This window comes from Oncorhynchus mykiss, chromosome 7 (assembly GCF_057628025.1).
Source record: "Oncorhynchus mykiss isolate SJ-2025 chromosome 7, ASM5762802v1, whole genome shotgun sequence".
In the NCBI taxonomy this organism is placed as follows: domain Eukaryota; kingdom Metazoa; phylum Chordata; class Actinopteri; order Salmoniformes; family Salmonidae; genus Oncorhynchus; species Oncorhynchus mykiss.
Genome location: NC_143028.1, coordinates 80,884,080 through 80,896,890, shown reverse-complemented (window position 1 = coordinate 80,896,890; position 12,811 = coordinate 80,884,080). Strand labels below are relative to the sequence as shown.

The 12,811-nt window shown below is 48.6% G+C and overlaps 1 protein-coding gene across 17 annotated transcripts in view; it reads left to right on the top strand.

The window, feature by feature from the left end:
* The window catches only part of atp2b2 (ATPase plasma membrane Ca2+ transporting 2), a 191,740-nt gene that overhangs the window by 80,690 nt on the left and 98,239 nt on the right, over positions 1-12,811 (top strand). The gene's annotated exons all lie outside the window — the stretch shown is intronic.

Here is a 12,811-nt window from a genome sequence, read left to right as displayed (position 1 = left end):
GCTATATACCTCTCCCGAATCTAGCTAGGACTCCTCCCACCGGGCTATATACCTCTCCTGAATCTAGCTAGGACTCCTCCCACCGGGCTATATACCTCTCCTGAATCTAGCTAGGACTCCTCCCACCGGGCTATATACCTCTCCCGAATCTAGCTAGGACTCCTCCCACCGGGCTATATACCTCTCCTGAATCTAGCTAGGACTCCTCCCACCGGGCTATATACCTCTCCTGAATCTAGCTAGGACTCCTCCCACCGGGCTATATACCTCTCCTGAATCTAGCTAGGACTCCTCCCACCGGGCTATATACCTCTCCTGAATCTAGCTAGGACTCCTCCCACCGGGCTATATACCTCTCCTGAATCTAGCTAGGACTCCTCCCACCGGGCTATATACCTCTCCTGAATCTAGCTAGGACTCCTCCCACCGGGCTATATACCTCTCCTGAATCTAGCTAGGACTCCTCCCACCGGGCTATATACCTCTCCTGAATCTAGCTAGGACTCCTCCCACCGGGCTATATACCTCTCCTGAATCTAGCTAGGACTCCTCCCACCGGGCTATATACCTCTCCTGAATCTAGCTAGGACTCCTCCCACCGGGCTATATACCTCTCCCGAATCTAGCTAGGACTCCTCCCACCGGGCTATATACCTCTCCTGAATCTAGCTAGGACTCCTCCCACCGGGCTATATACCTCTCCTGAATCTAGCTAGGACTCCTCCCACCGGGCTATATACCTCTCCTGAATCTAGCTAGGACTCCTCCCACCGGGCTATATACCTCTCCCGAATCTAGCTAGGACTCCTCCCACCGGGCTATATACCTCTCCTGAATCTAGCTAGGACTCCTCCCACCGGGCTATATACCTCTCCTGAATCTAGCTAGGACTCCTCCCACCGGGCTATATACCTCTCCTGAATCTAGCTAGGACTCCTCCCACCGGGCTATATACCTCTCCCGAATCTAGCTAGGACTCCTCCCACCGGGCTATATACCTCTCCCGAATCTAGCTAGGACTCCTCCCACCGGGCTATATACCTCTCCTGAATCTAGCTAGGACTCCTCCCACCGGGCTATATACCTCTCCTGAATCTAGCTAGGACTCCTCCCACCGGGCTATATACCTCTCCTGAATCTAGCTAGGACTCCTCCCACCGGGCTATATACCTCTCCTGAATCTAGCTAGGACTCCTCCCACCGGGCTATATACCTCTCCCGAATCTAGCTAGGACTCCTCCCACCGGGCTATATACCTCTCCTGAATCTAGCTAGGACTCCTCCCACCGGGCTATATACCTCTCCCGAATCTAGCTAGGACTCCTCCCACCGGGCTATATACCTCTCCCGAATCTAGCTAGGACTCCTCCCACCGGGCTATATACCTCTCCCGAATCTAGCTAGGACTCCTCCCACCGGGCTATATACCTCTCCTGAATCTAGCTAGGACTCCTCCCACCGGGCTATATACCTCTCCTGAATCTAGCTAGGACTCCTCCCACCGGGCTATATACCTCTCCTGAATCTAGCTAGGACTCCTCCCACATGGCTATATACCTCTCCTGAATCTAGCTAGGACTCCTCCCACCGGGCTATATACCTCTCCTGAATCTAGCTAGGACTCCTCCCACCGGGCTATATACCTCTCCTGAATCTAGCTAGGACTCCTCCCACCGGGCTATATACCTCTCCTGAATCTAGCTAGGACTCCTCCCACCGGGCTATATACCTCTCCTGAATCTAGCTAGGACTCCTCCCACCGGGCTATATACCTCTCCTGAATCTAGCTAGGACTCCTCCCACCGGGCTATATACCTCTCCTGAATCTAGCTAGGACTCCTCCCACCGGGCTATATACCTCTCCTGAATCTAGCTAGGACTCCTCCCACCGGGCTATATACCTCTCCTGAATCTAGCTAGGACTCCTCCCACCGGGCTATATACCTCTCCTGAATCTAGCTAGGACTCCTCCCACCGGGCTATATACCTCTCCTGGATCTAGCTAGGACTCCTCCCACCGGGCTATATACCTCTCCTGAATCTAGCTAGGACTCCTCCCACCGGGCTATATACCTCTCCTGAATCTAGCTAGGACTCCTCCCACCGGGCTATATACCTCTCCTGAATCTAGCTAGGACTCCTCCCACCGGGCTATATACCTCTCCCGAATCTAGCTAGGACTCCTCCCACCGGGCTATATACCTCTCCCGAATCTAGCTAGGACTCCTCCCACCGGGCTATATACCTCTCCCGAATCTAGCTAGGACTCCTCCCACCGGGCTATATACCTCTCCCGAATCTAGCTAGGACTCCTCCCACCGGGCTATATACCTCTCCCGAATCTAGCTAGGACTCCTCCCACCGGGCTATATACCTCTCTCGAATCTAGCTAGGACTCCTCCCACCGGGCTATATACCTCTCCTGAATCTAGCTAGGACTCCTCCCACCGGGCTATATACCTCTCCCGAATCTCGCTAGGACTCCTCCCACCGGGCTATATACCTCTCCCGAATCTAGCTAGGACTCCTCCCACCGGGCTATATACCTCTCCCGAATCTAGCTAGGACTCCTCCCACCGGGCTATATACCTCTCCCGAATCTAGCTAGGACTCCTCCCACCGGGCTATATACCTCTCCCGAATCTAGCTAGGACTCCTCCCACCGGGCTATATACCTCTCCCGAATCTAGCTAGGACTCCTCCCACCGGGCTATATACCTCTCCCGAATCTAGCTAGGACTCCTCCCACCGGGCTATATACCTCTCCCGAATCTAGCTAGGACTCCTCCCACCGGGCTATATACCTCTCCCGAATCTAGCTAGGACTCCTCCCACCGGGCTATATACCTCTCCCGAATCTAGCTAGGACTCCTCCCACCGGGCTATATACCTCTCCTGAATCTAGCTAGGACTCCTCCCACCGGGCTATATACCTCTCCCGAATCTAGCTAGGACTCCTCCCACATGGCTATATACCTCTCCTGAATCTAGCTAGGACTCCTCCCACCGGGCTATATACCTCTCCCGAATCTAGCTAGGACTCCTCCCACCGGGCTATATACCTCTCCCGAATCTAGCTAGGACTCCTCCTACATGGCTATATACCTCTCCCGAATCTAGCTAGGACTCCTCCCACCGGGCTATATACCTTTCCCGAATCTAGCTAGGACTCCTCCCACCGGGCTATATACCTCTCCTGAATCTAGCTAGGACTCCTCCCACCGGGCTATATACCTCTCCTGAATCTAGCTAGGACTCCTCCCACCGGGCTATATACCTCTCCTGAATCTAGCTAGGACTCCTCCCACCGGGCTATATACCTCTCCTGAATCTAGCTAGGACTCCTCCCACCGGGCTATATACCTCTCCTGAATCTAGCTAGGACTCCTCCCACCGGGCTATATACCTCTCCTGAATCTAGCTAGGACTCCTCCCACCGGGCTATATACCTCTCCTGAATCTAGCTAGGACTCCTCCCACCGGGCTATATACCTCTCCTGAATCTAGCTAGGACTCCTCCCACCGGGCTATATACCTCTCCTGAATCTAGCTAGGACTCCTCCCACCGGGCTATATACCTCTCCTGAATCTAGCTAGGACTCCTCCCACCGGGCTATATACCTCTCCTGAATCTAGCTAGGACTCCTCCCACCGGGCTATATACCTCTCCTGAATCTAGCTAGGACTCCTCCCACCGGGCTATATACCTCTCCTGAATCTAGCTAGGACTCCTCCCACCGGGCTATATACCTCTCCTGAATCTAGCTAGGACTCCTCTCACCGGGCTATATACCTCTCCTGAATCTAGCTAGGACTCCTCCCACCGGGCTATATACCTCTCCTGAATCTAGCTAGGACTCCTCCCACCGGGCTATATACCTCTCCTGAATCTAGCTAGGACTCCTCCCACCGAGCTATATACCTCTCCCGAATCTAGCTAGGACTCCTCCCACCGGGCTATATACCTCTCCTGAATCTAGCTAGGACTCCTCCCACCGGGCTATATACCTCTCCCGAATCTAGCTAGGACTCCTCCCACCGGGCTATATACCTCTCCCGAATCTAGCTAGGACTCCTCCCACCGGGCTATATACCTCTCCCGAATCTAGCTAGGACTCCTCCCACCGGGCTATATACCTCTCCCGAATCTAGCTAGGACTCCTCCCACCGGGCTATATACCTCTCCTGAATCTAGCTAGGACTCCTCCCACCGGGCTATATACCTCTCCCGAATCTAGCTAGGACTCCTCCCACCGGGCTATATACCTCTCCCGAATCTAGCTAGGACTCCTCCCACCGGGCTATATACCTCTCCCGAATCTAGCTAGGACTCCTCCCACCGGGCTGTATACCTCTCCTGAATCTAGCTAGGACTCCTCCCACCGGGCTATATACCTCTCCTGAATCTAGCTAGGACTCCTCCCACCGGGCTATATACCTCTCCTGAATCTAGCTAGGACTCCTCCCACCGGGCTATATACCTCTCCTGAATCTAGCTAGGACTCCTCCCACCGGGCTATATACCTCTCCTGAATCTAGCTAGGACTCCTCCCACCGGGCTATATACCTCTCCTGAATCTAGCTAGGACTCCTCCCACCGGGCTATATACCTCTCCTGAATCTAGCTAGGACTCCTCCCACCGGGCTATATACCTCTCCTGAATCTAGCTAGGACTCCTCCCACCGGGCTATATACCTCTCCTGAATCTAGCTAGGACTCCTCCCACCGGGCTATATACCTCTCCTGAATCTAGCTAGGACTCCTCCCACCGGGCTATATACCTCTCCCGAATCTAGCTAGGACTCCTCCCACCGGGCTATATACCTCTCCCGAATCTAGCTAGGACTCCTCCCACCGGGCTATATACCTCTCCCGAATCTAGCTTGGACTCCTCCCACCGGGCTATATACCTCTCCTGAATCTAGCTAGGACTCCTCCCACCGGGCTATATACCTCTCCTGAATCTAGCTAGGACTCCTCCCACCGGGCTATATACCTCTCCTGAATCTAGCTAGGACTCCTCCCACCGGGCTATATACCTCTCCCGAATCTAGCTAGGACTCCTCCCACCGGGCTATATACCTCTCCCGAATCTAGCTAGGACTCCTCCCACCGGGCTATATACCTCTCCCGAATCTAGCTAGGACTCCTCCCACTGGGCTATACACCTCTCCCGAATCTAGCTAGGACTCCTCCCACCGGGCTATATACCTCTCCCGAATCTAGCTAGGACTCCTCCCACCGGGCTATATACCTCTCCCGAATCTAGCTAGGACTCCTCCCACCGGGCTATATACCTCTCCCGAATCTAGCTAGGACTCCTCCCACCGGGCTATATACCTCTCCCGAATCTAGCTAGGACTCCTCCCACCGGGCTATATACCTCTCCCGACTCTAGTTAGGACTCCTCCCACCGAAGGCCCAACTTCCTGCCTTTACCCAAAACACTTGCCACAGTACAATGAATGGGCAAGAGCAGTGGAGGCTTCTGAGGGGAAAACAGCTCATTATAATGTCTGGAATGGAGTACATGGAATGGTACCAAACACTTGAAAACGATGTGCTGGTTACCATTCCACACTCCATTCCGGACATTATTATGAGCCGTCAACCCCTCAGCAGTCTCTAATGGGCAAGAGGGGGAGCCATAAACTAAGGTACACTAAAAACAAAGGAATTATATATCTTTCAGGTAGGTATAAATCCTAAAGTATATACAGTTGAAGTCAGAAGTTTACATACACCTTAGCCAAATACATTTAAACTCAGTTTTTCCACAATTGCTGACATTTAATCCTAGTAAAAATTCCTTGTCTTAGGTCAATTAGGATCGCCACTTTATTTGAAGAATGTGAAATGTCAGAATAATAGTAGAGAGAATGATTTATTTCCGCTTTCATTTATTTCATCACATTCACACTTAGTGTGTTGTGAAATGTGTTATGAATGTATTGTAATGTTTTTTAAATTGTATAAATGCCTTAATTTTACCGGACCCCAGGAAGAGTAGCTGCTGCCTTGGCAGGAACTAATGGGGATCCATAATAAACCACAGGAAGAGTAGCTGCTGCCTTGGTAGGAACTAATGGGGATCCATAATAAACCCCAGGAAGAGTAGCTGCTGCCTTGGTAGGAACTAATGGGGATCCATAATAAACACCAGGAAGAGTAGCTGCTGCCTTGGCAGGAACTAATGGGGATCCATAATAAACCACAGGAAGAGTAGCTGCTGCCTTGGTAGGAACTAATGGGGATCCATAATAAACCCCAGGAAGAGTAGCTGCTGTCTTGGCAGGAGCTAATGGGGATCCATAATAAACCCCTGGAAGAGTAGCTGCTGTCTTGGCAGGAGCTAATGGGGATCCATAATAAACCCCTGGAAGAGTAGCTGCTGTCTTGGCAGGAGCTAATGGGGATCCATAATAAACCCCAGGAAGAGTAGTTACTGTCTTGGCAGGAGCTAATGGGGATCCATAATAAACCCCAGGAAGAGTAGCTGCTGCCTTGGCAGGAACTAATGGGGATCCATAATAAACCCCAGGAAGAGTAGCTGCTGCCTTGGCAGGAGCTAATGGGGATCCATAATAAACCCCAGGAAGAGTAGCTGCTGCCTTGGCAGGAACTAATGGGGATCCATAATAAACCCCAGGAAGAGTAGCTGCTGCCTTAGCAGGAGCTAATGGGGATCCATAATAAACCACTGAAAGAGTAGCTGCTGCCTTTGCAGGATCTAATGGGGATCCATAATAAACCCCAGGAAGAGTAGCTGCTGCCTTGGCAGGATCTAATGGGGATCCATAATAAACCACTGAAAGAGTAGCTGCTGCCTTTGCAGGATCTAATGGGGATCCATAATAAACCCCAGGAAGAGTAGCTGCTGCCTTGGCAGGATCTAATGGGGATCCATAATAAACCCCAGGAAGAGTAGCTCCTGCCTTGGCAGGAACTAATGGGGATCCATAATAAACACCAGGACGAGTAGCTGCTGCCTTAGCAGGAACTAATGGGGATCCATAATAAACCCCAGGAAGAGTAGCTGCTGCCTTGGCAGGAGCTAATGGGGATCCATATTAAACCCCAGGAAGAGTAGCTGCTGCCTTGGCAGGAACTAATGGGGATCCATAATAAACCCCAGGAAGAGTAGCTACTGTCTTGGCAGGAGCTAATGGGGATCCATAATAAACCCCAGGAAGAGTAGCTGCTGTCTTGGCAGGAACTAATGGGGATCCATAATAAACCCCTGGAAGAGTAGCTGCTGTCTTGGCAGGAACTAATGGGGATCCATAATAAACCCCTGGAAGAGTAGCTGCTGTCTTGGCAGGAACTAATGGGGATCCATAATAAACCCCTGGAAGAGTAGCTGCTGTCTTGGCAGGAGCTAATGGGGATCCATAGTAAACCACAGGAAGAGTAGCTGCTGCCTTGGCAGGAACTAATGGGGATCCATAATAAACCCCTGGAAGAGTAGCTGCTGTCTTGGCAGGAGCTAATGGGGATCCATAATAAACCCCTGGAAGAGTAGCTGCTGTCTTGGCAGGAGCTAATGGGGATCCATAATAAACCCCTGGAAGAGTAGCTGCTGTCTTGGCAGGAGCTAATGGGGATCCATAATAAACCACAGGAAGAGTAATTACTGTCTTGGCAGGAGCTAATGGGGATCCATAATAAACCCCTGGAAGAGTAGCTGCTGTCTTGGCAGGAGCTAATGGGGATCCATAATAAACCCCAGGAAGAGTAGTTACTGTCTTGGCAGGAGCTAATGGGGATCCATAATAAACCCCTGGAAGAGTAGCTGCTGTCTTGGCAGGAGCTAATGGGGATCCATAATAAACCCCAGGAAGAGTAGTTACTGTCTTGGCAGGAGCTAATGGGGATCCATAATAAACCCCAGGAAGAGTAGCTGCTGCCTTGGCAGGAACTAATGGGGATCCATAATAAACCCCAGGAAGAGTAGCTGCTGCCTTTGCAGGAGCTAATGGGGATCCATAATAAACCCCAGGAAGAGTAGCTGCTGCCTTGGCAGGAACTAATGGGGATCCATAATAAACCCCAGGAAGAGTAGCTGCTGCCTTGGCAGGAACTAATGGGGATCCATAATAAACCCCAGGAAGAGTAGCTGCTGCCTTAGCAGGAACTAATGGGGATCCATAATAAACCCCAGGAAGAGTAGCTGCTGCCTTGGCAGGAGCTAATGGGGATCCATATTAAACCCCAGGAAGAGTAGCTGCTGCCTTGGCAGGAACTAATGGGGATCCATAATAAACCCCAGGAAGAGTAGCTACTGTCTTGGCAGGAGCTAATGGGGATCCATAATAAACCCCAGGAAGAGTAGTTACTGTCTTGGCAGGAGCTAATGGGGATCCATAATAAACCCCAGGAAGAGTAGCTGCTGCCTTGGCAGGAACTAATGGGGATCCATAATAAACCCCAGGAAGAGTAGCTGTTGTCTTGGCAGGAGCTAATGGGGATCCATAATAAACCCCAGGAAGACTAGCTGCTGCCATGGCAGGAGCTAATGGGGATCCATAATAAACCCCTGGAAGAGTAGCTGCTGTCTTGGCAGGAACTAATGGGGATCCATAATAAACCCCAGGAAGAGTAGTTACTGTCTTGGCAGGAGCTAATGGGGATCCATAATAAACCCCAGGAAGAGTAGCTGCTGTCTTGGCAGGAACTAATGGGGATCCATAATAAACCCCAGGAAGAGTAGCTGCTGTCTTGGCAGGAACTAATGGGGATCCATAATAAACCCCAGGAAGAGTAGCTGCTGTCTTGGCAGGACCTAATGGGGATCCATAATAAATCCCAGGAAGAGCAGCTGCTGCCTTGGCAGGAACTAATGGTGATCCATAATAAACCCCTGGAAGAGCAGCTGCTGCCTTGGCAGGAACTAATGGGGATCCATAATATATACAAATATCAACAGACTGAAATGTCTCCCTCCCCGGATGGGGCAGGGCCATATATCAACAGAATGAAACATCTGTCTCCCTGGACAGGGCAGGGCCATATATCAACAGAATTAAATATCTGTCTCCCTGGACAGGGCAGGGCCATATATCAACAGAATGAAATGGCTGTCTCCCTGGACGGGGCAGGGCCATATACCAACAGAATGAGCGTTATATACTATTTATACAAAAGTATTTGGACACCCCTTCAAATAAGTGGATTTGTTCCTGACAGGTGTATAAAATCGAGCACACAGCCATTCAATTTACCAGTGACTTTCAACGTGGCACCATCATAGGATGACAAGTCAGTTTGTTGTATAAGTACTCAAAGCCTTTGCTCTGAAACTCGAAATTGAGCTCAGGTGCATCCTGTTTCCATTTATCATCCTTGAGATATTTCTACAACTTGATTGGATTCCACCTGTGGTAAATTCAATTGATTGGACATGATTTGGAAAGACACATACCTGTCTATATAAGGTCCCACAATTGACAGTGCATGTCAGAGCAAAAACCAAGCCATGATGTCGAAGGAATTGTCCGTAGAGCTCCATGACTGGATTATGTCGAGGCACAGATCTGGGGAACGGTACCAAAACATTTCTGCACCATTTAAGGTCCCCAAGAACACAGTGGCCTCCATCATTCTTAAATGGAAGAAGTTTGAAACCACCAAGACCCTTCCTAGAGCTGGCAGCTCGGCCAAACTGAGCAATCAGTTTCTCCCCTGAGCAATCAGGGGAGAATGGCCTTGGTCTGGGTGGTGACCAAGAACCCTATGGTCACACAGAGTTCCTCTGTGGAGATGGGAGAACCTTTCAGAAGGACAACCATCTCTGCAGCAGTTCACCAATCAGGCCTTTATGGTAGAGTGGCCAGACGGAAGCCACTCCTCAGTAAAAGACACATGACAGCCCTCTTGGAGTTTGCCAAAAGACACCTAAAGACTCTCAGACCATGAGAAAAAAGATTATCTGGTCTGATGAAACCAAGATTGACTATTTGGCCTGAATGACAAGATTCACGTCTGGAGGAAACCTGGCACCATCCCTATGGTGAAGCATGGTGGTGGCAGCATCATGCTGTGGGGATGTTTTTCAGTGGCAGGGACTGGGAGAAACCTGCTCCAGATCGCTCAGGACCTCAGACTGGGTCTAAGGTTCACGTTCAAACAGGGCAATGACCCTAAGCACACAGCCAAGGCAACGCAGGATTGGCCTTGGGACAAGTCTCTAAATGTCCTTCAATGGCCCAGCCAGAGCCCGGACTTGAACCCGATCGAACATCTCTGGAGAAACGTGAAAATAACCGTGCAGCAACACTCTCCATCCAACCTGACAGAGGTTGAGAGGATCTGCAGAGAAGAATGGGAGAAACTCCCCAAATACAGTTGTGCCACGCTCGTAGCGTCATACCCAAGAAGACTCTACGCTGTAATCGCTGCCAAAAGTACTGAGTAGAGGGTCTGTGTAAGGGGTGCGTACTGGCGGCAGAGAAGTCAGTCGCAGGAGAGAAAAAACTGTTTTTTCCAACAGCACAGTTTAATAACAAAAAAACACAGGAAAACAGAACAATCAATAAATGTCCTGTCGTATCAATAAATGGGTACATAAACAGACGCACGACAGGACATAACGTGAACAAGCACTTACAATAAACAATAACCGACAAGGACATGAGGGGGAACAGAGGGTTAAATATACAACATGTAATTGATGGAATTGGAACCAGGTGTGATAAAAGACAAGACAAAACAAATGGAAAATGAAAAGTGGATCAGCGATGGCTAGAAGGTCGGTGACTTGGACCGCCGAAGAAGGAGAGGGACCAACTTCGACCTCCGAACGAACAAGGAGAGGGACCGACTTCGACCGCCGAACGCCGCCCGAACACGGAGAGGGACCAACTTCGGCGGAAGTCGTGACAGTAATATTTCAGTTTTTCAATACATTTGCAAACATTTAAAAAAAAAATGTTTTTGCTTTGTCATTATGGGGTATTGGGTGTAGATTGATGAGGGGGGAAAAAACTATTTCATTCATTGTAGAATAAGGTTGTAACATAACGAAATGTGTAAAAAGTCAAGGGGTCTGAATACTTTCCGAATGCACTGTATATACAGAAATACAGTGATGTAACACTATATATACACACACATAAATATATATATATAGACTGTACTACTACACTGTATATATTTATATACCGGTCTCCGACATTGCACTTCTGATATTTCTTAATTTCTTTATTTTTCTGGATTATGTGTAAATTGTGTTTTGTGTTTATATGTTTAATTGCTAAATATTACTGTACTGTTGGAGCTAGAAACACAAGCATTAGATATTACTGTACTGTTGGAGCTAGAAACACAAGCATTAGATATTACTGTACTGTTGGAGCCAGAAACACAAGCATTAGATATTACTGTACTGTTGGAGCTAGAAACACAAGCATTAGATATTACTGTACTGTTGGAGCTAGAAACACAAGCCTTAGATATTACTGTACTGTTGGAGCTAGAAACACAAGCATTATATATTACTGTACTGTTGGAGCTAGAAACACAATCATTTCAGAACACAATGTTGTGTGGTAGAACACAATGCTGTGTAGTAGAACACAATGCTGTGTAGTAGAACACAATGCTGTGTAGTTGAACACAATGCTGTGTGGTAGAACACAATGCTGAGTGGTAGAATACAATGATGTGTGGTAGAACACAATGCTGTGTGGTAGAACACAATGCTGTGTAGTAGAACACAATGCTGTGTGGTAGAACACAATTATGTGTAGTAGAACACAATTCTGTGTAGTAGAACACAACCCTGTGTAGTAGAACACAATGCTGTGTGGTAGAACACAATGCTGTGTGTTAGAACACAATGCTGTGTGGTAGAACACCATGCTGTGTAGTAGAACACAATGCTGTGTGGTAGAACACAATGCTGTGTGGTAAAACACAATGCTGTGTGGTAGAACACAATGCTGTGTGGTAGAACACAATGCTGTCTGGTAGAACACAATGCTGTCTGGTAGAACACTGCACTGTTGGAACTAGAAACACAGGCATTGGATATCATTGCACTGTTGGAGCTATGAATGCTATGTATTGGCCAATGAGAGGCATTGTAGCCACCGGGCGGCCATATTGGCTCTTTCCAGAAGAATCAGTTCACAGTATTTCCATTAAAATGACATGTATTTAAGTATTTTGTTGTTGTAATGGGGACAGATACATGAATACTTTCTCAAATTATACTTTAAGGAAATTATCTGTTTTGTATTTCTTCATTTCATCAAGTGGTATGTTCAGCTCACATACTGTAATAAGGTGTCTGTAATCAAATTAACATGGCAACAACAAACGTAGACATAAATTAACGCCTTTCTACAGCTTCTAAAATAGGTTTTACAACGGTGGTCGGAGTGCCAAGATGGAGGTGCAGTAGTCTCGAAAACAGTTCCACCGTTCGGTCATCTAGTGAATACATAAATCACTTGTGTGTGTCATGAACACGTGTGTACATGATTCAAGTTTATTCATCCAGTCTATCACAGTAGATCAAAAGGTTTTAAGAATCGGAATAAAGACCTGTCATGGCTTCTTTTTTTTTCATACAAAGGAAAATGTTAGATACAAACGATTGAATAGTCGTTTTGAAATGTGTGTGTGCATCTAACCTCTCTCTCTCTCTCCTCTCTCTCCTCTCTCTTTCTCTCTTTCGCGCTCCCTCTCTCTCTCTCTCTCTCTCTCTCTCTCTCTCTCTTTCTCTATTTCGCGCTCCCTCTCTCTCTCTCTCTCTCTCTCTCTCTCTCTCTCTTTCTCTCTTTTGCGCTCCCTCTCTTTCTCTCTCTC